Below are 16,503 nucleotides of genomic sequence, written 5' to 3' on the forward strand. Positions count from 1 at the left end.
ACACACTATTCAGAAACCCAGCCCAAGTTCATTGGCCCTCTAATGCCCTAGATGCGTACAGTATTGGTGATGTAATGTTATATAATTACATTTGCAAAAACATTGTTAGAAGCCACCGTGGCTGAAATGGGAAACTTTGCTGAAGGCAGCAATTTTCTACTTTGGTTCAGCAGTAACATCAAAGGGTGTAGAGTTTATATGTCAGTTCATTGCTGAATCACTTTCACATCAGACCTAACAAGCTATTGATTCTCAAAATGCCACCGAGCTCCACTTTAAAAACATTTTCCCCATTTTCAGGTCAACAAGACCTCTTGTAAGAATATCCATCGAAGACAAAAGGGCATTGGCTACAGTGGAGAAAGGACAACTTGTGAACATCTGAAACAGATTGATAGAAAGGTCAGCATTGACAATAGGCTCAATTTTCAAAAGAAACGATGTGGTGGGGGAAAAAAAATCCATCAAAGTCATAGTTGAGCTAAGCATATAGACTAGTGAATGTCAACACTGTAGTGATGGGTCCATGAGGCCTCATGAGGCGTGTCGACACTGAAACTCTGTGTTGATACTGTGCTGATACTGTGTCACTGACCACTGCCACCTGCTGGACCTTCAAGATCCCTGCAGCCAACCCACTTAACAGACTGAACTGACTGATAAATTGTTTTGTATATTGAACATATTAAATATACAATTCGGTAATAAATTGGCAAAAGGTGAAGGTAAGATATAAAAAAAGGAAAGAAAATAGTCATCATCACAAATATGTGTTCAAAGGAGTAGAAAGAAGCAAAAAACCTACCGAGTCCTACCCCTTCTTATATATGAATTGATCATTTTTCTAAATAGGAAAGAAAGTTTAAATATCAACAAATGCTTTTACCCTTATGTATGCTGTACTAATACATTTTTACAACATTAGGTTTGTGTATACAGTACATACTCTTTAGAGCACATGTATATGGCGATTTTCTCATATTCATAATGGATGCTCCATTTCATTAATATATTAAATAATCTCATCAATGTATTTCTGATGTATTGCTATATTTCATGAGTGTATCGAACTTATCAGCTTAATTCTGATTTGTGTAGTTGTCTTGTACTACTCTCGAATTCATTTTTAATCTCAGCAAGAGAGTTCCTCATTTTACAGGTCCGTTTCAGAATCATTCCACAGATTTACACCTATTACAGATACACTCCTTTGTGTGATGTTCGTTCGTGTTTTGGATTTTTTTGTATAGATTAGTACCCCCTAAATTATGACAACTTTCTCGAATTTTAAAAAGCTTCTGGATCTTTTGGCAAAGGTTATTATTGTGTGCTTTGTACATTAATTGGGCAATTTTGAAGTCAATCAGGTCATGAGATTTCATTGTTTAATTTGATAAAAAGTGGATTTGTGGGTTCCGTCTATTTGGAGCCAGTGATTGTTCCGATTGCTTTGTATTGTAGTTTTAAAACAGTGTTTTACTGGCATTTCCCCATATTCCCACACAATAGGTCAAATATGGAAGTAATAAAAGTATAAGGTGTACAAGGATCTCTTATTCAGCACATCCTTAGTTTTTGGGAAGATCCCTATGGTTTGGGATATTTTTCTTTTATTATCTATTATGTAGCTGCCAGCACGGTTTTGCATCTACAACTGTTCCAAGACATTTTCATAAGGTCATTCATCGATTTGATGATGGAGTGTATACAATATCATTCACATCCATGCATTCATTTTGCAACATTCAATGTGTTCAAATAATGTGAAGATCATTTGAATGAGAATGCTTGTGGGCTTTTATTTCACAAATTTTTATTGAGAAAAATAAGATGCTCCAATGTTTTAAACTTCAGCCTGTTGCGTCTTTTACAAGCGATTTCTCCTGCTGTGGAGAACACACACTCACAAGGGAAGGACGGATGAGGCTGGCGTGCAAAGGAACTCCTTTGCGAGGTGGGAGAGGTTTGGGAAAAAAGTGTGTTGGTCCTTCCAGTACAGCTGCTTCCTGGAACCTTGATTGTCAAACATGGAGTGGAGAGTCAACCAATAATAATTACTGATTGTCAATTAAATCATCAACATAGCAACCGTGAAAAGATGAGTGAACGTTTGTATACCTGGCGTAATACTGGGTGTATCGCGAACTTCATTCTCATGCTTGGCCCGATAATGCCTCAGCATGGTGGAGGTGCTTCTGTTGGTGTATGACAATTCGACCCGGCAAATTCGACATTTCACCTGTAATGAAATGTGAATAAGAAGTAACTAAGAGTTACCTTGAGATGTATTCGGATTAGAATGGTAGAACACATGTCAATAATCTGAGAGGCACTCGGCGAGTGCCTCTCGCCGAGAGGCTCTCGGCGACAGAAGGCGATTTGAATAAATAAATAAATAATACCTTATTCTCCGGGACATCAAAATGGTCCCACACGGCGGATGATTTGCGTCTCTGCTCCATAATCGGCAAGGAAGGCAAGGCACGAACACGAAGTCTGCACTGACACGAACTTCGACAAGCGAGCGTGAGTGGGGTCTGGCTTGTTTCGGCAGGTGGCATTGTGTCGCAAAAACCCACTTCCTTATAAACACTGTGCGGCGGGCTTTTGCTGCGTCAACGCCCTCTGCACTGAGTCGACGCCCCCTGGACTAAGTGGCGCAGCCTGTACTGTGCCAAGCATCCGATGCAGTCTAAACTGCACCGGTGCAGTTCACGTGTCAATTAGCAGCCTGGACTGTGTCAACGCAGCCAATGTGTCAATTAGCAGCCTGGACTGTGTCAACACGACACGTGGTTTGCTCTGTGAGCCCGGCGCATGTGTCAATGCATCGGTGTCGCTGGACCCATCACTAGTCAACAGCACTCGCTAAAAGGAACCAAGGCTTCTCCTGAAGACCAAAATACACTACTTGTTGCATTTGCTCTAAACTTGGGTATTTGAATGGTTGCAGAATGTTTGCAGGCAAGTCTTTGGAACTTCTTTGGAACATTTAGCAGGTTCTTGTCATTAAAAAATAAAATAAAATCTTGTCACCTGAGCAGTGATCCATAATGGGATGAGATTGCTGAGATTTGCTGCGTATTGATTGAGGATTGAAAGATTTAATTTAATTTAATTTAATATTGCTTTCATATTGGTTTTGAGAGGTGGGCATTGTCAGTCCAACAAGTCAGTACTTCAGGCCAGCCCGATCTGTCTAGAGTCATCTGCAATACCTGAACGGACTGACTGGTACTTCGTCACTTCTAGATGCCGCACACCTGGCATACAGCCAAATACGGAAAAAAAATAAAACGGTACTGTTTACCGTTGAGTCCCACAGACCTCAATGACATGTGTCCAATATTGTTTTTATTTCAATCACCACGCTGTGTCTCACGTGGAATTTACGTCGTCGATGCCAATTGGCTGTTGCTGACGACGGATTGGGCCCAGAAAGGTCGGCCTGAAATACCGATGGAAACAAAGATGGAATGTCCATCAGTCTGACGGAATGTCCCACTCTGTTGTTTTTAATGTAAATGTTTTAAATTTGGGCGGCCCCGGTGGTCCAGTGGTTAGCACATCGGGTTCACAGTGCAGAGGTATTATTCCAGCTCCGGCCTCCCTGTGTGGAGTTTGCATGTTCTCCCCAGGCCTGCGTGGGTTTTCTCCGGGTGCTCCGGTTTCCTTCCACATTCCAAAAACATGTGTCGCAGGTTAATGGAACACTCTAAATAGGCTGCAGCATGCCCCGCGCCCCTTGTGAGGATAAGCAAATCAGAAAAATGGATGGATGGATGGATGCATATAAACATCAGACCGGACCCAAGGTGCAGGCCATGCAAAGAAGTCACAGAGATAGTGCAGTGTATGAGAGCAAGATTTAAAGTGCAAGGCATTCCCAGATAGCAGCAAAAGTGTCCTGGAACAAATATAGCCTCATATTTGATCCTAAGGATAGTAACCTTCAAGCCGGGTGGATAGTTCCAGCAGATACAACTGAACAACCTAAGACATCGCCGTACAGAAGAGTTCAATACTGGGAATGACGAAGATTCCGCGCAGAGCACTGATGTCAGGGGTCTTTGGTAGGGGACATACACTTGAAGAAGATCCCACCCAGGTGAGCAAGAAAACATTTTTCCCAATAGAAAGATAGATTGACAGAATGTATATTCCTCTGAGGCACAGTCTAAATTTCAAATTAATTACTGTGACATACAGTTCTGCCAGCAATTGACTGATTTGCCAACATTCACCTACTGTCACTACCCATCTGCTCCGGTGTCATGGGGTGCCAAGAATACAAAACAGCAGTAAGAATCTTTGTTCATGTGCACATTGCAACATGCATTTACATTAGAGCGTGTTTTTATTGGCATTAATTTAAATGAATTTTAATGGGATTACAATTTTTCTCGCGAGATTAACGTGGCACACGTAACAAAGCGGATGTTACGTAGCTCTATGAATACACCATAACAAAACAAAAAGCGCGCTGCAGAAGTCCACGCCCATGTCTGTTTTGCCAGCCAAGGCAGCACGAGACACCGAAAACGGATACTTAAAGAGTTTATGAATGGAAAGTTTACTTTTAAAAAGTTGCCCGATTGCTCCACTGACAAGACCAAAGTTATCTGTTCTTCTCTCTCTCTCTGTATCATACAGGTATACGATGTATGCCACTGACCCAATTGTTACTTGTTTGGAACTATTTTGTGTGGAAGGTTACAGCGTTCTGCGTTCATATAAATAGAGCGGGTGGAGCTTCTCTGTCTGACAGTGGTAGCAACCTAGCGAAAATAAAACGGTGTTGTCATCGAACCAAGTGTAGTCATTCGAAATGAGGTCTACACAAAAACTGTAGAGAGACTTCCGCACAAGAAGGACCAACACAATCAACATAGCCTGACTGTGTTAGGGGGAGTGATCCCCACCCCACACACCTTTCAGAATGGTTTGCCCCAGCAGCACGGTGAAGTGCGTGCGCTTTTTTGGACTGCCGACAGTTTTGAATACAGCGGCACATAACGAACACTGGTGTCCGGTGTCTCGTTATTCTCCAACAAACGTACAGAAACAGACTGCTGTGTTCAAAGTAAACTTGAGAAAAACGAATTATGCAACCATCGTTTAAATTTACTATAGGCTGAGTACTAGTTTACCTTAGATGTGCACTTTATAATGTTATAGTGCTCCGTTTTGATTTTATAAAAAAAACTGTTAAAGCAGCCGTTGTGTGACAAAATATTGTTTTCATTGTTGTTGATGGATAGTAATATTGTGTGAGAGATTATGTGTGAATAACTGCTCCAAGTGAAAAATGTTCATGTAAAATTGAAAATCGAAATTGTTATTTCAGTAAATATTTGCATTTGGCACATAGAAAACTGATTCATGATTCCATATTGATGAGAGCATTAAAATGGGGGAAAATAGGACAAAAAATGTAAAAGGAAATTCAGAAACGATAAAAAATGTGTGAGTAATCACAATTTTTTAGTCCATTTGAGTTAATTATGACAGTTGCATTTTTAATTAGATTAAATATTTTAATCGTTTGACAGCTCTAATTTACATACATTCTGATTGGACGGTACATGTTCCCACAAAAGGAATTAAAAAGGTGGTTGTAATCGAATAAAGTGAAACTTGTGACACCTATCAGATGTGGAAATGACGGCAACAGATAAATGGGAGAGAAAAAATGCTTGAAACATGATTATCATCTCAATTAGACACATCTCCAGGCCAGTTATATGACCCAGTCACCGCAACCACATTGTGGGCACTTGTTCAACGAACTCATGATTGGACGGTACATGTTCCCACAAAAGGAATTAAAAAGGTGGTTGTAATCGAATAAAGTGAAACTTGTGACACCTATCAGATGTGGAAATGACGGCAACAGATAAATGGGAGGGAAAAAATGCTTGAAACATGATTATCATCTCAATTAGACACATCTCCAGGCCAGTTATATGACCCAGTCACCGCAACCACATTGTGGGCACTTGTTCAACGAACTCATAAATCCTAATTCATACCTTCTGTTCATTTCGTAGACAAACTGTGTGTGTGTGGGGGGGGGATAATTCTATTAATGGCCCACCTCGTCGATATCGATTGTGAGAAGCCAAGTTCCCTACTGTCTCCAAATATGGTATTTTAACCCTTTCAAGCACCCTGTAACCTGATAACATGTTAAGCTTTCCACTGTAGTAACCACTGTCTCGGAAAGAGTTAAATAATTATTCTCCGTTAATATTAGCTGTACAACGTTTGACCGGCATTGACCTTTTTCAGCAGTTCCAATGTGGGGGTGTTAAAATGATGGTGTCTAGTGTAAAAAAAACTGCATGCATGTGGAAATTAAAATGGGATAGCTATCATTGTGTTGCCTGAAACCCAGAAAATTTGTGGTGGAGCTGATTAAACATCAAGAGGTTTGGTGAATTCATGTGCGCTGATAAGAGATAACGGTCCATAATGGTTCCTCTTTAAAAGCATATTGTATGTATAATTAATTTGAACCTGATAACAATCATAGCTTCATTTTCAGAATTGGCTCACGGTCAAGTACAGTCAATCCCAGTGTGGCAAAGTGTACATAGTAGGCCGCTATGGACAGTCTACCACAAATTTAACAACCAAGAGCAAGGGTGCCCAAACCCTCCTCCAACAAACCTGATTCAAATGATTAGGTCATCAGCGAGCTTTGCAGAAGCCTAATAATGACAGTGGAGGTAATATGATTACAATGAAAACATTAATTAAGTACATTCATGGGTAGTGTAATTTTGACAGTCTATGTTACTCTCTGACAAATGAATGGCAACAAATACCAGAGTCCTTTTCTTTTCAAAAACCATCAATATAATCGGTTGATGGTGATTGTGTCAGCTGCGAAGGCAGGTACAAGGTAGATATACAAAATATACCACATAGTCATAGACAGTCAATATAAACATGCAACTGGACTATGGACTATGTACATCATTTTTAGATTCCTTGCGTCAATACAGAGGCAGCAGTAAAATGATGGATCCGGTCTCTGACTGCTGACTAAAGCACACAACATGTAAAATTCATGTTAAAACAGCTGCAGTTACAAACTCACTGATGTGTTGGGATCACAGGAGGTTTTACAGGAATTGTTTGCATTTTGGAAAATACCGTTTCATTGTCATTCTGTCGATACTCATACGGTTGCTGGCCGGAGTGAACAAAGAACACAACTTCCACAATATCACATCATTGTCACCAGTGTGGACTGTTCGGTCGTGTGAGTTATGCTCACTGTACACAGTTCACAAAATTCTGAAGCTAGCAACACACAAAGAGCTTCTAGGAGTCTCATTGTCAGCAGCTCTCTGTCAGATCAAATCAGTCTCGCCATGAGTTAACCTTTTATCATTGGGGCTTTTTAAACACAGACCTGCAGCTCACTGTCACACTATTCTGCTGTGTGATTAAGTCCTAGATGACAGTGCCATAAGTTTAATAATCAGTGTTGGGCAAATTAAGTGGGAAAAGTCATTAGCGATCGTAACTACCGGTAATTGCTTTCCGCAAAAAGTACCCAAATTGGTAACTGATTCCTTCATCAATATGAATATGGAAAAAAATATCGTTGATTCATCCATCCATTATCCGAAATGCTTTATCTTTAAAAAAACCTTCAAATATTTAAAAGAATTCTAGGTTTCAACTGCCATTTATTTAAGCACAACAGCATTGACAGGTGCTCTGTTTACTTACCCTCAACATAAAATAGAGTATACATGCTGTATGTGGACAATGTGCTAATAAGGTCATTGGTTCCCTCCTACCCGCTCTTGAGCACTTGCACACGACAAGAACTAAAAGACAAGGGCAGGCAAAATTCTCTGACCCTCCCCATCTGCGTCACCACTTCTCTGAGCTCAGGTAGACACGATGGATATATGCAGACTTAAACCAGGAGACAGTCCAATAGCATCTTCCCTATGACCATTAACTCACTAAACAGTTGACTCTGAATTTCACAATGACACTTTTACACATCTTTGTGTTGCAGTATTACCACATTCTTTATTGTAGAGTTGACTCCATATGTTTTTTATAACTATTGCTGATCACTATTTCACACCATTGGACACCTTAAAGTGCTCAACGACTCTCTGTATCATTTCCACAATCGCCATTGCATCATAATTACAACACTACTGGTCACTTTATTTTGCTGGAAGACTCTGCATGGGCGGCATGATTGGAGACTGATTAGCATGTCGGCTTCACAATGCAGAGGTGCAGGGTTCAATTCCGGCCTTCCTGTGAGGTGTTTGCATGTTCTCTCCGTGTCTGCATGGGTTTTCTCCGGGTACTCTAGTTTCCTCCTACATTCCAAAAACATGCATGGCAGGTTAATGGAACACTCTAAATTGTCCCGAGGTGTGACTGTCAGCGCGTTCGTCTATGTGTGCCTGCGATTGGCTGGCAACCAGTTCAGAGTGTTTCCCGCCTCCAGCACGGCTGCAACCCTGGTGAGGATAAGCAGATTAGAAAATGGATGGCTGGATGGATGGACTCTCCACACCATTTGCACTGTTGTCATTGTTTGCAAATGATACCGTTATATTGCTTAACGACTCTCTGTACTTATGTGTTATGTTCTAAATGTTATTTTAGCTGTAGTGGCTTGTTGCGGTCATGCTAGTGTGGCTCAAACTACCTGAGGCAAATTCCTTTTTACGTACTTCAGATTCGAGCATTCTTAGTCAAGTACAAAACTGTAAATGGTATATTGTTTATGGTAATACAGGTTAATTCATTGCTTGTGTTTGTTTAAAAAAATATACCTAGGAGGAGGGGCTTGAAAAAATAATCACATTAAATGGCAATCGCTATATTGAGGCGAAGAAAAATCGATATTAGATTTTTTTTTCTAAATCGTTCAGCCTTGCATTTGCAATGTGGCTGCAAATGCAATGAGCATATTCGAGACATTTAACTCATGCTAACGACTCTAAATGAATATTGATATTAGTCATTGATGGCAAAACTGATACAGCATATTGCCATTGTCCTCCGCCATATGTACAGCAGACAGTTTTTAGGGCGGAGAAGCCGGCTCATTGTGAGACAAGACAGTCTCATAAAAGAGGCAAACATGGTCCATACGCGTATGAAAATGACAAAGACTGGCAGTAGCGCTGAACTGCCACGACTACCATTCAACAGCATTCCACCAGTTGTTGAGAACAATAGTGGGACCTTGCACACAAACACCCACACACTATCCAAGCGCTCTACCACGAGGGAAAGGAGCTTCATCCCCCAAAACATAACAGGCAAACCCCCTCCTTTCCGCCCCCAACCCCATTTCCAGCTTGTATGGAGACGGGAACCAAAGAACTCCCCCAACTCACTCTCTCCTGCATACTCAGAGTGAGGCGGGAGAGGGGTGGGGGGGGGGGCGCTTTCACAGTGCTGGCATTTGGCACGAACAGACGCTCACAAAGCCCTCGGGACCCCCGAGATGAAGGAGAAGTGTGGGGGAGGGTGGAGGTGCACGGCAAGGAGGGGTTGCAGTAATGCCATTTCCAAGCAGGCAGCCTGTGGAGCAGGGCGCTGAGGGAGAATGAGAACAAAACGAACAGAGAGATGGTCTCTCTCTCCTCCTCCCCCTCCTCCGTGTGGAGGTCAGTGTGCTTGGCAGAGAGGTCAGCCACTGCAGCGGGAGACGCACACCACCCCTCTTCAAAATCTGCATGTCCTGTACGTCCGCAGCGAGGCTTACTAAATCCAAGGCGCTCACCAGATGGATTTCCATCCAGACATCTCTGGAATATAATATATAATGACATGTAGTGCTCATTTGGTCACGTCATGCGATGTCTGTAAAATCAATTGAGATTACACTCTACTCAACATCGGAGTGAGTCTTCAGGCTTGACTGAAGAAAATTAATGAAGAAGTTAAAAACAATTGAAACCTATGAGAAGCAGAGTCGGTTGATATTAGGGCCCACTGATTAATCGTACAGTCGATTTAATTGGCCAAGATTATGTTTTTCAAAACCAGCAGATAGAATTGTGTTGCCAGATTTTCTTTCTGCTGTACAGTTAAACAAATACTAAAGGACAAGGGATTGTAAAACAGTCAAATGTTGCCCCTGTAATTCATACATTTATTGTTATAACCATTAGGAGACTAAATTAGTTTCCTCATTTAAATAATTTTTTAAATTGACGAATCTATTTGTTGGATTTCTGAATTTCATTCTGCCAAATATCGGAACCGGCACCAGCCGCAAAAAAATCTATTGGTCGAGCCCTATTTTATATCTATACTGTATATATATATATATGTATGTATGTATATATATGTATATAGATGTATACATCTATACTGACACGTTTGCGAGATGGTGGTGGACCCCAAAAAGCAGGCAGGAGGGAGGAGCAGGGTGTATTTGAAGAATTGTATTTAAAACAAAGAAAACTAAATCCAAAACACACAAAGTCCAAAGTATCAAACAAAAACCATGACTAAAGCTAAAACATGACAATGAACTAAACATGACAGAAACCAAGCGCAAACAGCAGCACACATGACAATAGCAACAATGACCCCACACTGAGTGTTCGGGCTGGGAGTCCTTTTAAAGGCCTGATTACCTATGACCAACAGGTGTGCAGCTGCCAGGGGAGCCCTACAGTGCCACCTGTTGGTCCCTAAAACGAATCATGACATATACACTGTATAGAGCAGGGATCCGGAAGCTTTTTGACTAAGAAAGCCATGAAAGCAAAATATTTGGCAATGTATTTCAGTGAGAGCTATACATGCGCGCATATATTATATATATATATATATATATATATATATAAGTTGAATTCAACAAAATGCCAGTATGATAAGCCTCCGAATGTAATGTAAATAATGTTATAATACTCACCATTAATGTGAATGGTTTTCCATTCCTCACGATTGCTCAAGATCCAGCAAAACAACCGCAATTATAGTCACCTTACCAGGTTGACATGCGGAGTTGCTGCTGGCTAGCTTTCTACTGTCTCCCGCAGCATATTTTGATGCGAACGTAACATGGTGCGTGTCAAAGTGCCGCTTTATATTCGACCGTTTCATTTATGGTATTTTGTCATTGCAAATTAGACACACCACAGAACCTCTTCTCTCCACAAAGGCGAATCCTTCGGTCCGTTCGTGCTGAAATGTACCATACTCGTCATCTTTTTTTTCTTTTCACCATTTTATTCGTCGAAGGATTCGCTTTGACCTCATCACTGAGTGGGCTGATTCAAAAGGGGGTGTTTACCTGTTTCCCCAGCAACAGCATACATAGGCCAGTATCATCCAATAAAAATTACTCCTAGAGCCAACTACAGCCCTAAATGTATGGATTAAACAAGCAAGAATATTTTGTTTTATACGCAAGCCAGATGCAATCATCAAAAGAGCCACATCTGGCTCACGAGCCATAGGTTGCCGACCCCTGGCAAAGAGCATCTGCATTAAACAGCCTTACTAAGTTTAATGGGCATGGCTTGCAGATAATAAATTACCAAATGTAACCCTTTGATGCACCCTGTAACCTGATAACTTAATAAACTGTCCACTGTCGTAACCGCTGTCCCAGAAAGGGTTAAACTGAAACCTGTTGGAGTCGTTTGAAAAAGCGATGTTCTACACATGATATGCACAGACTTCTTATCATGAAAACAATGACACACTATCTGCTTTTGAATAATCAGTTTAACAACTCGATTGAGCAACACTGCGCAAGCGTAACTCATCAAGAAATATGATATTGCGTATACGGCTCGAGAGCCACACTTGTGCACATAGTTGATGCTGCATTGGGCAAACGCAACGTTGAGGTATGACGCCAACAACAAAGTCACTTTAACCTGCCATTTGTAAGAGCATAGAGACATACGCTCAATCTATCTTGCAATGCAGTTTCTTTAGCACTAAACCAGTTCAGAGTCAGCCGATTGTTGAACGAGACACAAAGAAAATGTAAGGCTTTCGCAAAACAACCAAACTTAACATATTTGCTGTACGGGTAAAGATGTTCACGAGAATGAGTTTAATATTTCAGTTTTGTCAATTGCTCGTCAGTCATGGAACAACGCTCGGGCTGTTTTTCAATTTATCCTAAATACACAGAGCACCCACAACATTGTGACACAATGATGCAGTGCAGTTTGACACCACTGTAAACTACAGCCACAATCATAAAAATTCATATTTGAAGAACTGGCTGATAGTGTATCAAAAGTGAGCATTATCATATTTGTAAAGTACATACATTCTTGCTGTTGGAGGCTGTAAATTTCCCCAGTGTGGGACGAATAATGGATATCTTATCTTATCTTATATAATCTCATATATTAATATTTGATTATACTGTGCAAATATGGTGTAAATTAAAACAGATTAAATTTGAGTATACAGCTCTGGACCGACTAGTTAATTTTACATGTGGCTCAGGTGCTCCCATCATGCAGTCATTTTTGGCAAATTCTGTAATTTCGTTTGTAGGTTCTTGTGGTGTGTTCATGGCATTTATTTTACATGGAAACACAAATAATCAGTTAAAAAAAAGTATCAAGGGATGAGTTCTATGCCCAGTACTCTGAAATATGAGTGGACCAGCCCAAAAAAGGTGCAGCGAAACCAAATTCATCATTATCAAATTAATCGATAATAAAACTTTAAAATCAATTTTTATCCATTTAATCCATTTGTCCACATCCACTGAATTTCAGCTTCTCAACAGTAAATGTCCAATTTCTACTATACCCCATGAAAGCAGACTGATATCTTAGTTTTGAATTTAAGTAAAATATTTAATTTTGCTTTCCAAAACAATGATCAACATTTTTGCCTCTTTTCTGGGCCAAACCAGTAACAGAATGATAAATAATGGATGCTTGTGCATTCTCTACATTGTTGATTTCAAATGCCAGATTTTTTTTAATTGGAGGGATGGACAATAAAACCTATTTTTTAATCCGATCCAACAATTAATCGAGAAAATAATTGACAGATGAATTGCTCAGGACACTGCATAGACACATATCTATTTATCTATCAACACACATATATACACGTACATACGGTAGAGGTCCTTCTTAGCCAATGAGATGCCAGGATGATGATCGGTAATAGCCAATGGCAGAGCAGCTATAATATATTATATCATAGTATATATCATAGTATGTTGCGTTCAGGAAACTCAGAGCTGTGACTCGAAGCCCATACTGTATTTTTACCTTTCGTATCTTGACATTTCTTTCGTAACAAGAGGCAATATTTTCCTCTCTTGAGTGGTTTCGTAACTTGAAAATTTCGTGTGAAGAGACGTTCGTAATACCACTGTATGTCAAACAAGACAAAACTAAATCTTCCACAAAGATCAAATATGGATAAAAGTAATTTGGCAGAATGATAAACTCCTGCCGACACTATTCTAGGTTTCTGGACATATTCTACGGGCTACTGCAAGGTCTACCGTCAGCTGGTGTGAGCTACAACCCGGCCTGTGCAGTGCTGTTGAAAGCGAGAGTGATGATAAAGGAGGTGCAAGGATAAGAAGTGATAGGGTGGAAGAGGAGGAGGTGATAGGGACTGAGATGAGGAGGAGCTGTAAACACAGGCCCACCAAGCAGCAATACAGCTGTGCAGTTGTTTGGCTGCGTGCCAGCTGAAAGGTGAGAAGATGGCGCTTAACACACAAATGCAGCAGATGTGTGGACACAGGTATGTCTATGTGTGTGTGTGTGTGTGTGTGTGTGTGTGTGTGTGTGTGTGTGTGTGTGTGTGTGTGTGTGTGTGTGTGTGTGTGTGTGTGTGTGTGTGTGTTGTAATCAGAGAAGCCAAGCTGTAAACTAAATAACCGCTTTGGTCACATCCAAAATTGGTTTCATGCATCCTGATGGCTTTTGCAGAAACCAGACTGTAAATATTCTCGACCTCGCCAGAGCGGCCCTCTAATGACTGGTGGTTAACCTTCACGATGGAGATCCATGGGACATTTTAGACCAGCCCACCAGTTGTTGCTTCCATATGCTTGTCTGCAGCTACATGCAATCTAGCAGGAATCACGCGCTATCCCATAACGTTTTAAGCAAATTCAACCGAAACCCTTGATGTTCAAAACACCGTATTTGGAGTCGAGTATTCAACATACACCTGTCTCTGTGGCATTCTCAACCCGAGCGCTCCTACATGTGTGGCTATAGTTTTTAAGATTCCAAAAGGCACAGGTGAGTCGGAATCAAACAAACAAACACACAAACACACACACACGCGGATGTAGATCAGACTCGGACAGTCCCACGCGACTGAGACGGCAGCTCCATGCTCAGCTCACTCATCATCAGCAATCACCTCTCATCTGCTCTTCCTCCACCTTGTTATTCAGAACACATACTGCTGCAGGACTTCATTTACAGTAGTAGAGGAGCACCATGATCTTGGTCATTCTTTGGGTCCAGAACATTATAGGTATTCATTAAAAAAAAAATCGCGTCACTGGTTGCAGAAATCCGCGTTGGTCCCCATTCATGCTCACCGCAACGTTTGCGTGCATGTTTCGAACTTGGCATGAATCGTGTAAGGAATAAATGCGGCGAAATCCGCGGGACTTACCTGTGCATGCTGCCGAATACCCCGGTGGAAAAGTCCGTCTTACTTATGTATATCATCCACACCGGTGCAACTGTAATGCAGACCGACTGCTCACCGAGTGGGCTGCTCCGCTGCAAGCGTTCTCCTCTGCTGCTTCGGCGCGCTCGTGACGGAGCCTTGTCGCGCGCAGAAGTGCGCGGACACAGCACAGCCTGCCGGAGAACCAACAAACTGACTTGACTATTTCAGTTGACTCCATTGAGTCCGTCGTTCAATGCCGAATTATTTCTTGCAACCCGGCCTGTTGTAAAGCCGGAGAAAAATACGTGTCCAGTTTAAAAACAGTTACAATACTACCACTGCACTTCAGTGGCGGTTCTAGATCAATTTCACGGAGGTGGGCCTGTCTGGGGCCGGGTTTTTTAATAGAGGGGCACATTAAACCGAGGGCAAAAAAGAACGTTTTATTTCCATCAAACTTTTAAGCCTTTGCGGACATAACATTACAGTAACGATGAAAAACAGAAAACAATCACAGTAGTACTGAATTAAGTGCTGATAAAAGATGCATGTACAGTAGAACCAGATCTTGTGGAAAAGTCTTAAGTTGGCCTATTATTACAGCAATGGTATTCTGCGCTTTTGGTGATTTCTGGCAAACCGATCAACAAGTGATTCAAGATTCAGTCCTTTTAACCTCCAAGACTCAATGCTAAGTACGCCAAGAGTGCTTAATCTATCTGTCACGTTGTGCCCGAAGCGATAGAATGATCGCTCCGTGCACAACAAAATAAGGAAGTGGATCCCCGAAATAGCAGACACAAAAAGAGATCTTGTCAGATAACAAAAGGAGTCTTTAATAACGAACACAAAATAACCCGACAGGGAGAATAACAAAAAGCGCTGGTCAAAATAGGGACCAGGGATAAAATAAAAGGACAACAGAAAACGTTTGCGGAAAAAAGATGGCAAGGAGGGTCAGATTAGAATAATGAATATAAGTTGCACTCGCAAGAGGAAACAACGACGCGTAAATACAGCACAAGGCTAAGAGCCAATGAATAAATGCAAGTAGGAATTGGGCGAGAGAAATTTTGGCACGGCGTGGAATTCTCAGGCAGTGAGTAGACTGCCAGAGCGTCCAAATAAAGGCTGCGCAATTACTCCCTAATGGGTGACAGGTGTGTAAACGGCGGGCAGAAAGCCCGCCCTCTGCTGGCAACCACGGGACGTGACACTATCATCATTCATAATGGACCTGAGGTATGTTTTCACAAGATTAAATGTGGAAAAACTCATTTCTGTGGAGAAAGACAAACGGAATCGAAGTAAACATAATTTCTGAATGGCCACAACATATACACTAACCTGCTACACTTGCACTGCTTCGGCACTCAGACACACACAATTGCCTAAACTGTATTTATGAATGCTATTTATTAATTGAATTAATTTCTTTATTCATTTATTGTATTCACTAAATATAAATTAATACATTCTAGAGACTGACCAGGGATTAAAATTGCAAATGCACTGAAGCCATCAAACACATGATACATCCATCTTCTCTCAAGTTTATCCTGCGCTGACGTCAGACCTCTCTTCAGTGTGTGTGTGTGTGTGTGTGTGTGTGTGTCTATATAGAAGTGTACAAATAAATAGAGATAGTTTCTTTAACTGCAGGTATATTGTTATCAGATCTGTGATTATATATATATATTCTGATAGACACGACAATGAGGTATTTGATGTATGACAAGGTTGATTTTGAAAGGAACATTGTAATATGCGGCCTGGTGGGCGATTGGTTAGCGCGTCGGCCTCACAATGCAGAGGTGCGTGGGTTTTCTCCGGGTACTCCCCCCACATTCCAAA

At 41.2% G+C, this 16,503-nt stretch overlaps 1 protein-coding gene across 1 annotated transcript in view; it reads right to left on the reverse strand.

The window, feature by feature from the left end:
- Positions 1 to 14,807, reverse strand: part of fat3a (FAT atypical cadherin 3a) — a 220,235-nt gene extending 205,428 nt beyond the window's left edge. Inside the window, 1 exon segment of the mRNA XM_052078759.1 lies at positions 14,650 to 14,807. The gene's annotated coding sequence lies outside the window, so the exon portion shown is untranslated.
- Between the last annotated feature and the right edge of the window lie 1,696 nt (positions 14,808 to 16,503).

This window comes from Hippocampus zosterae, chromosome 10 (genome assembly GCF_025434085.1).
Source record: "Hippocampus zosterae strain Florida chromosome 10, ASM2543408v3, whole genome shotgun sequence".
Taxonomy (NCBI): Eukaryota; Metazoa; Chordata; class Actinopteri; order Syngnathiformes; family Syngnathidae; genus Hippocampus; species Hippocampus zosterae.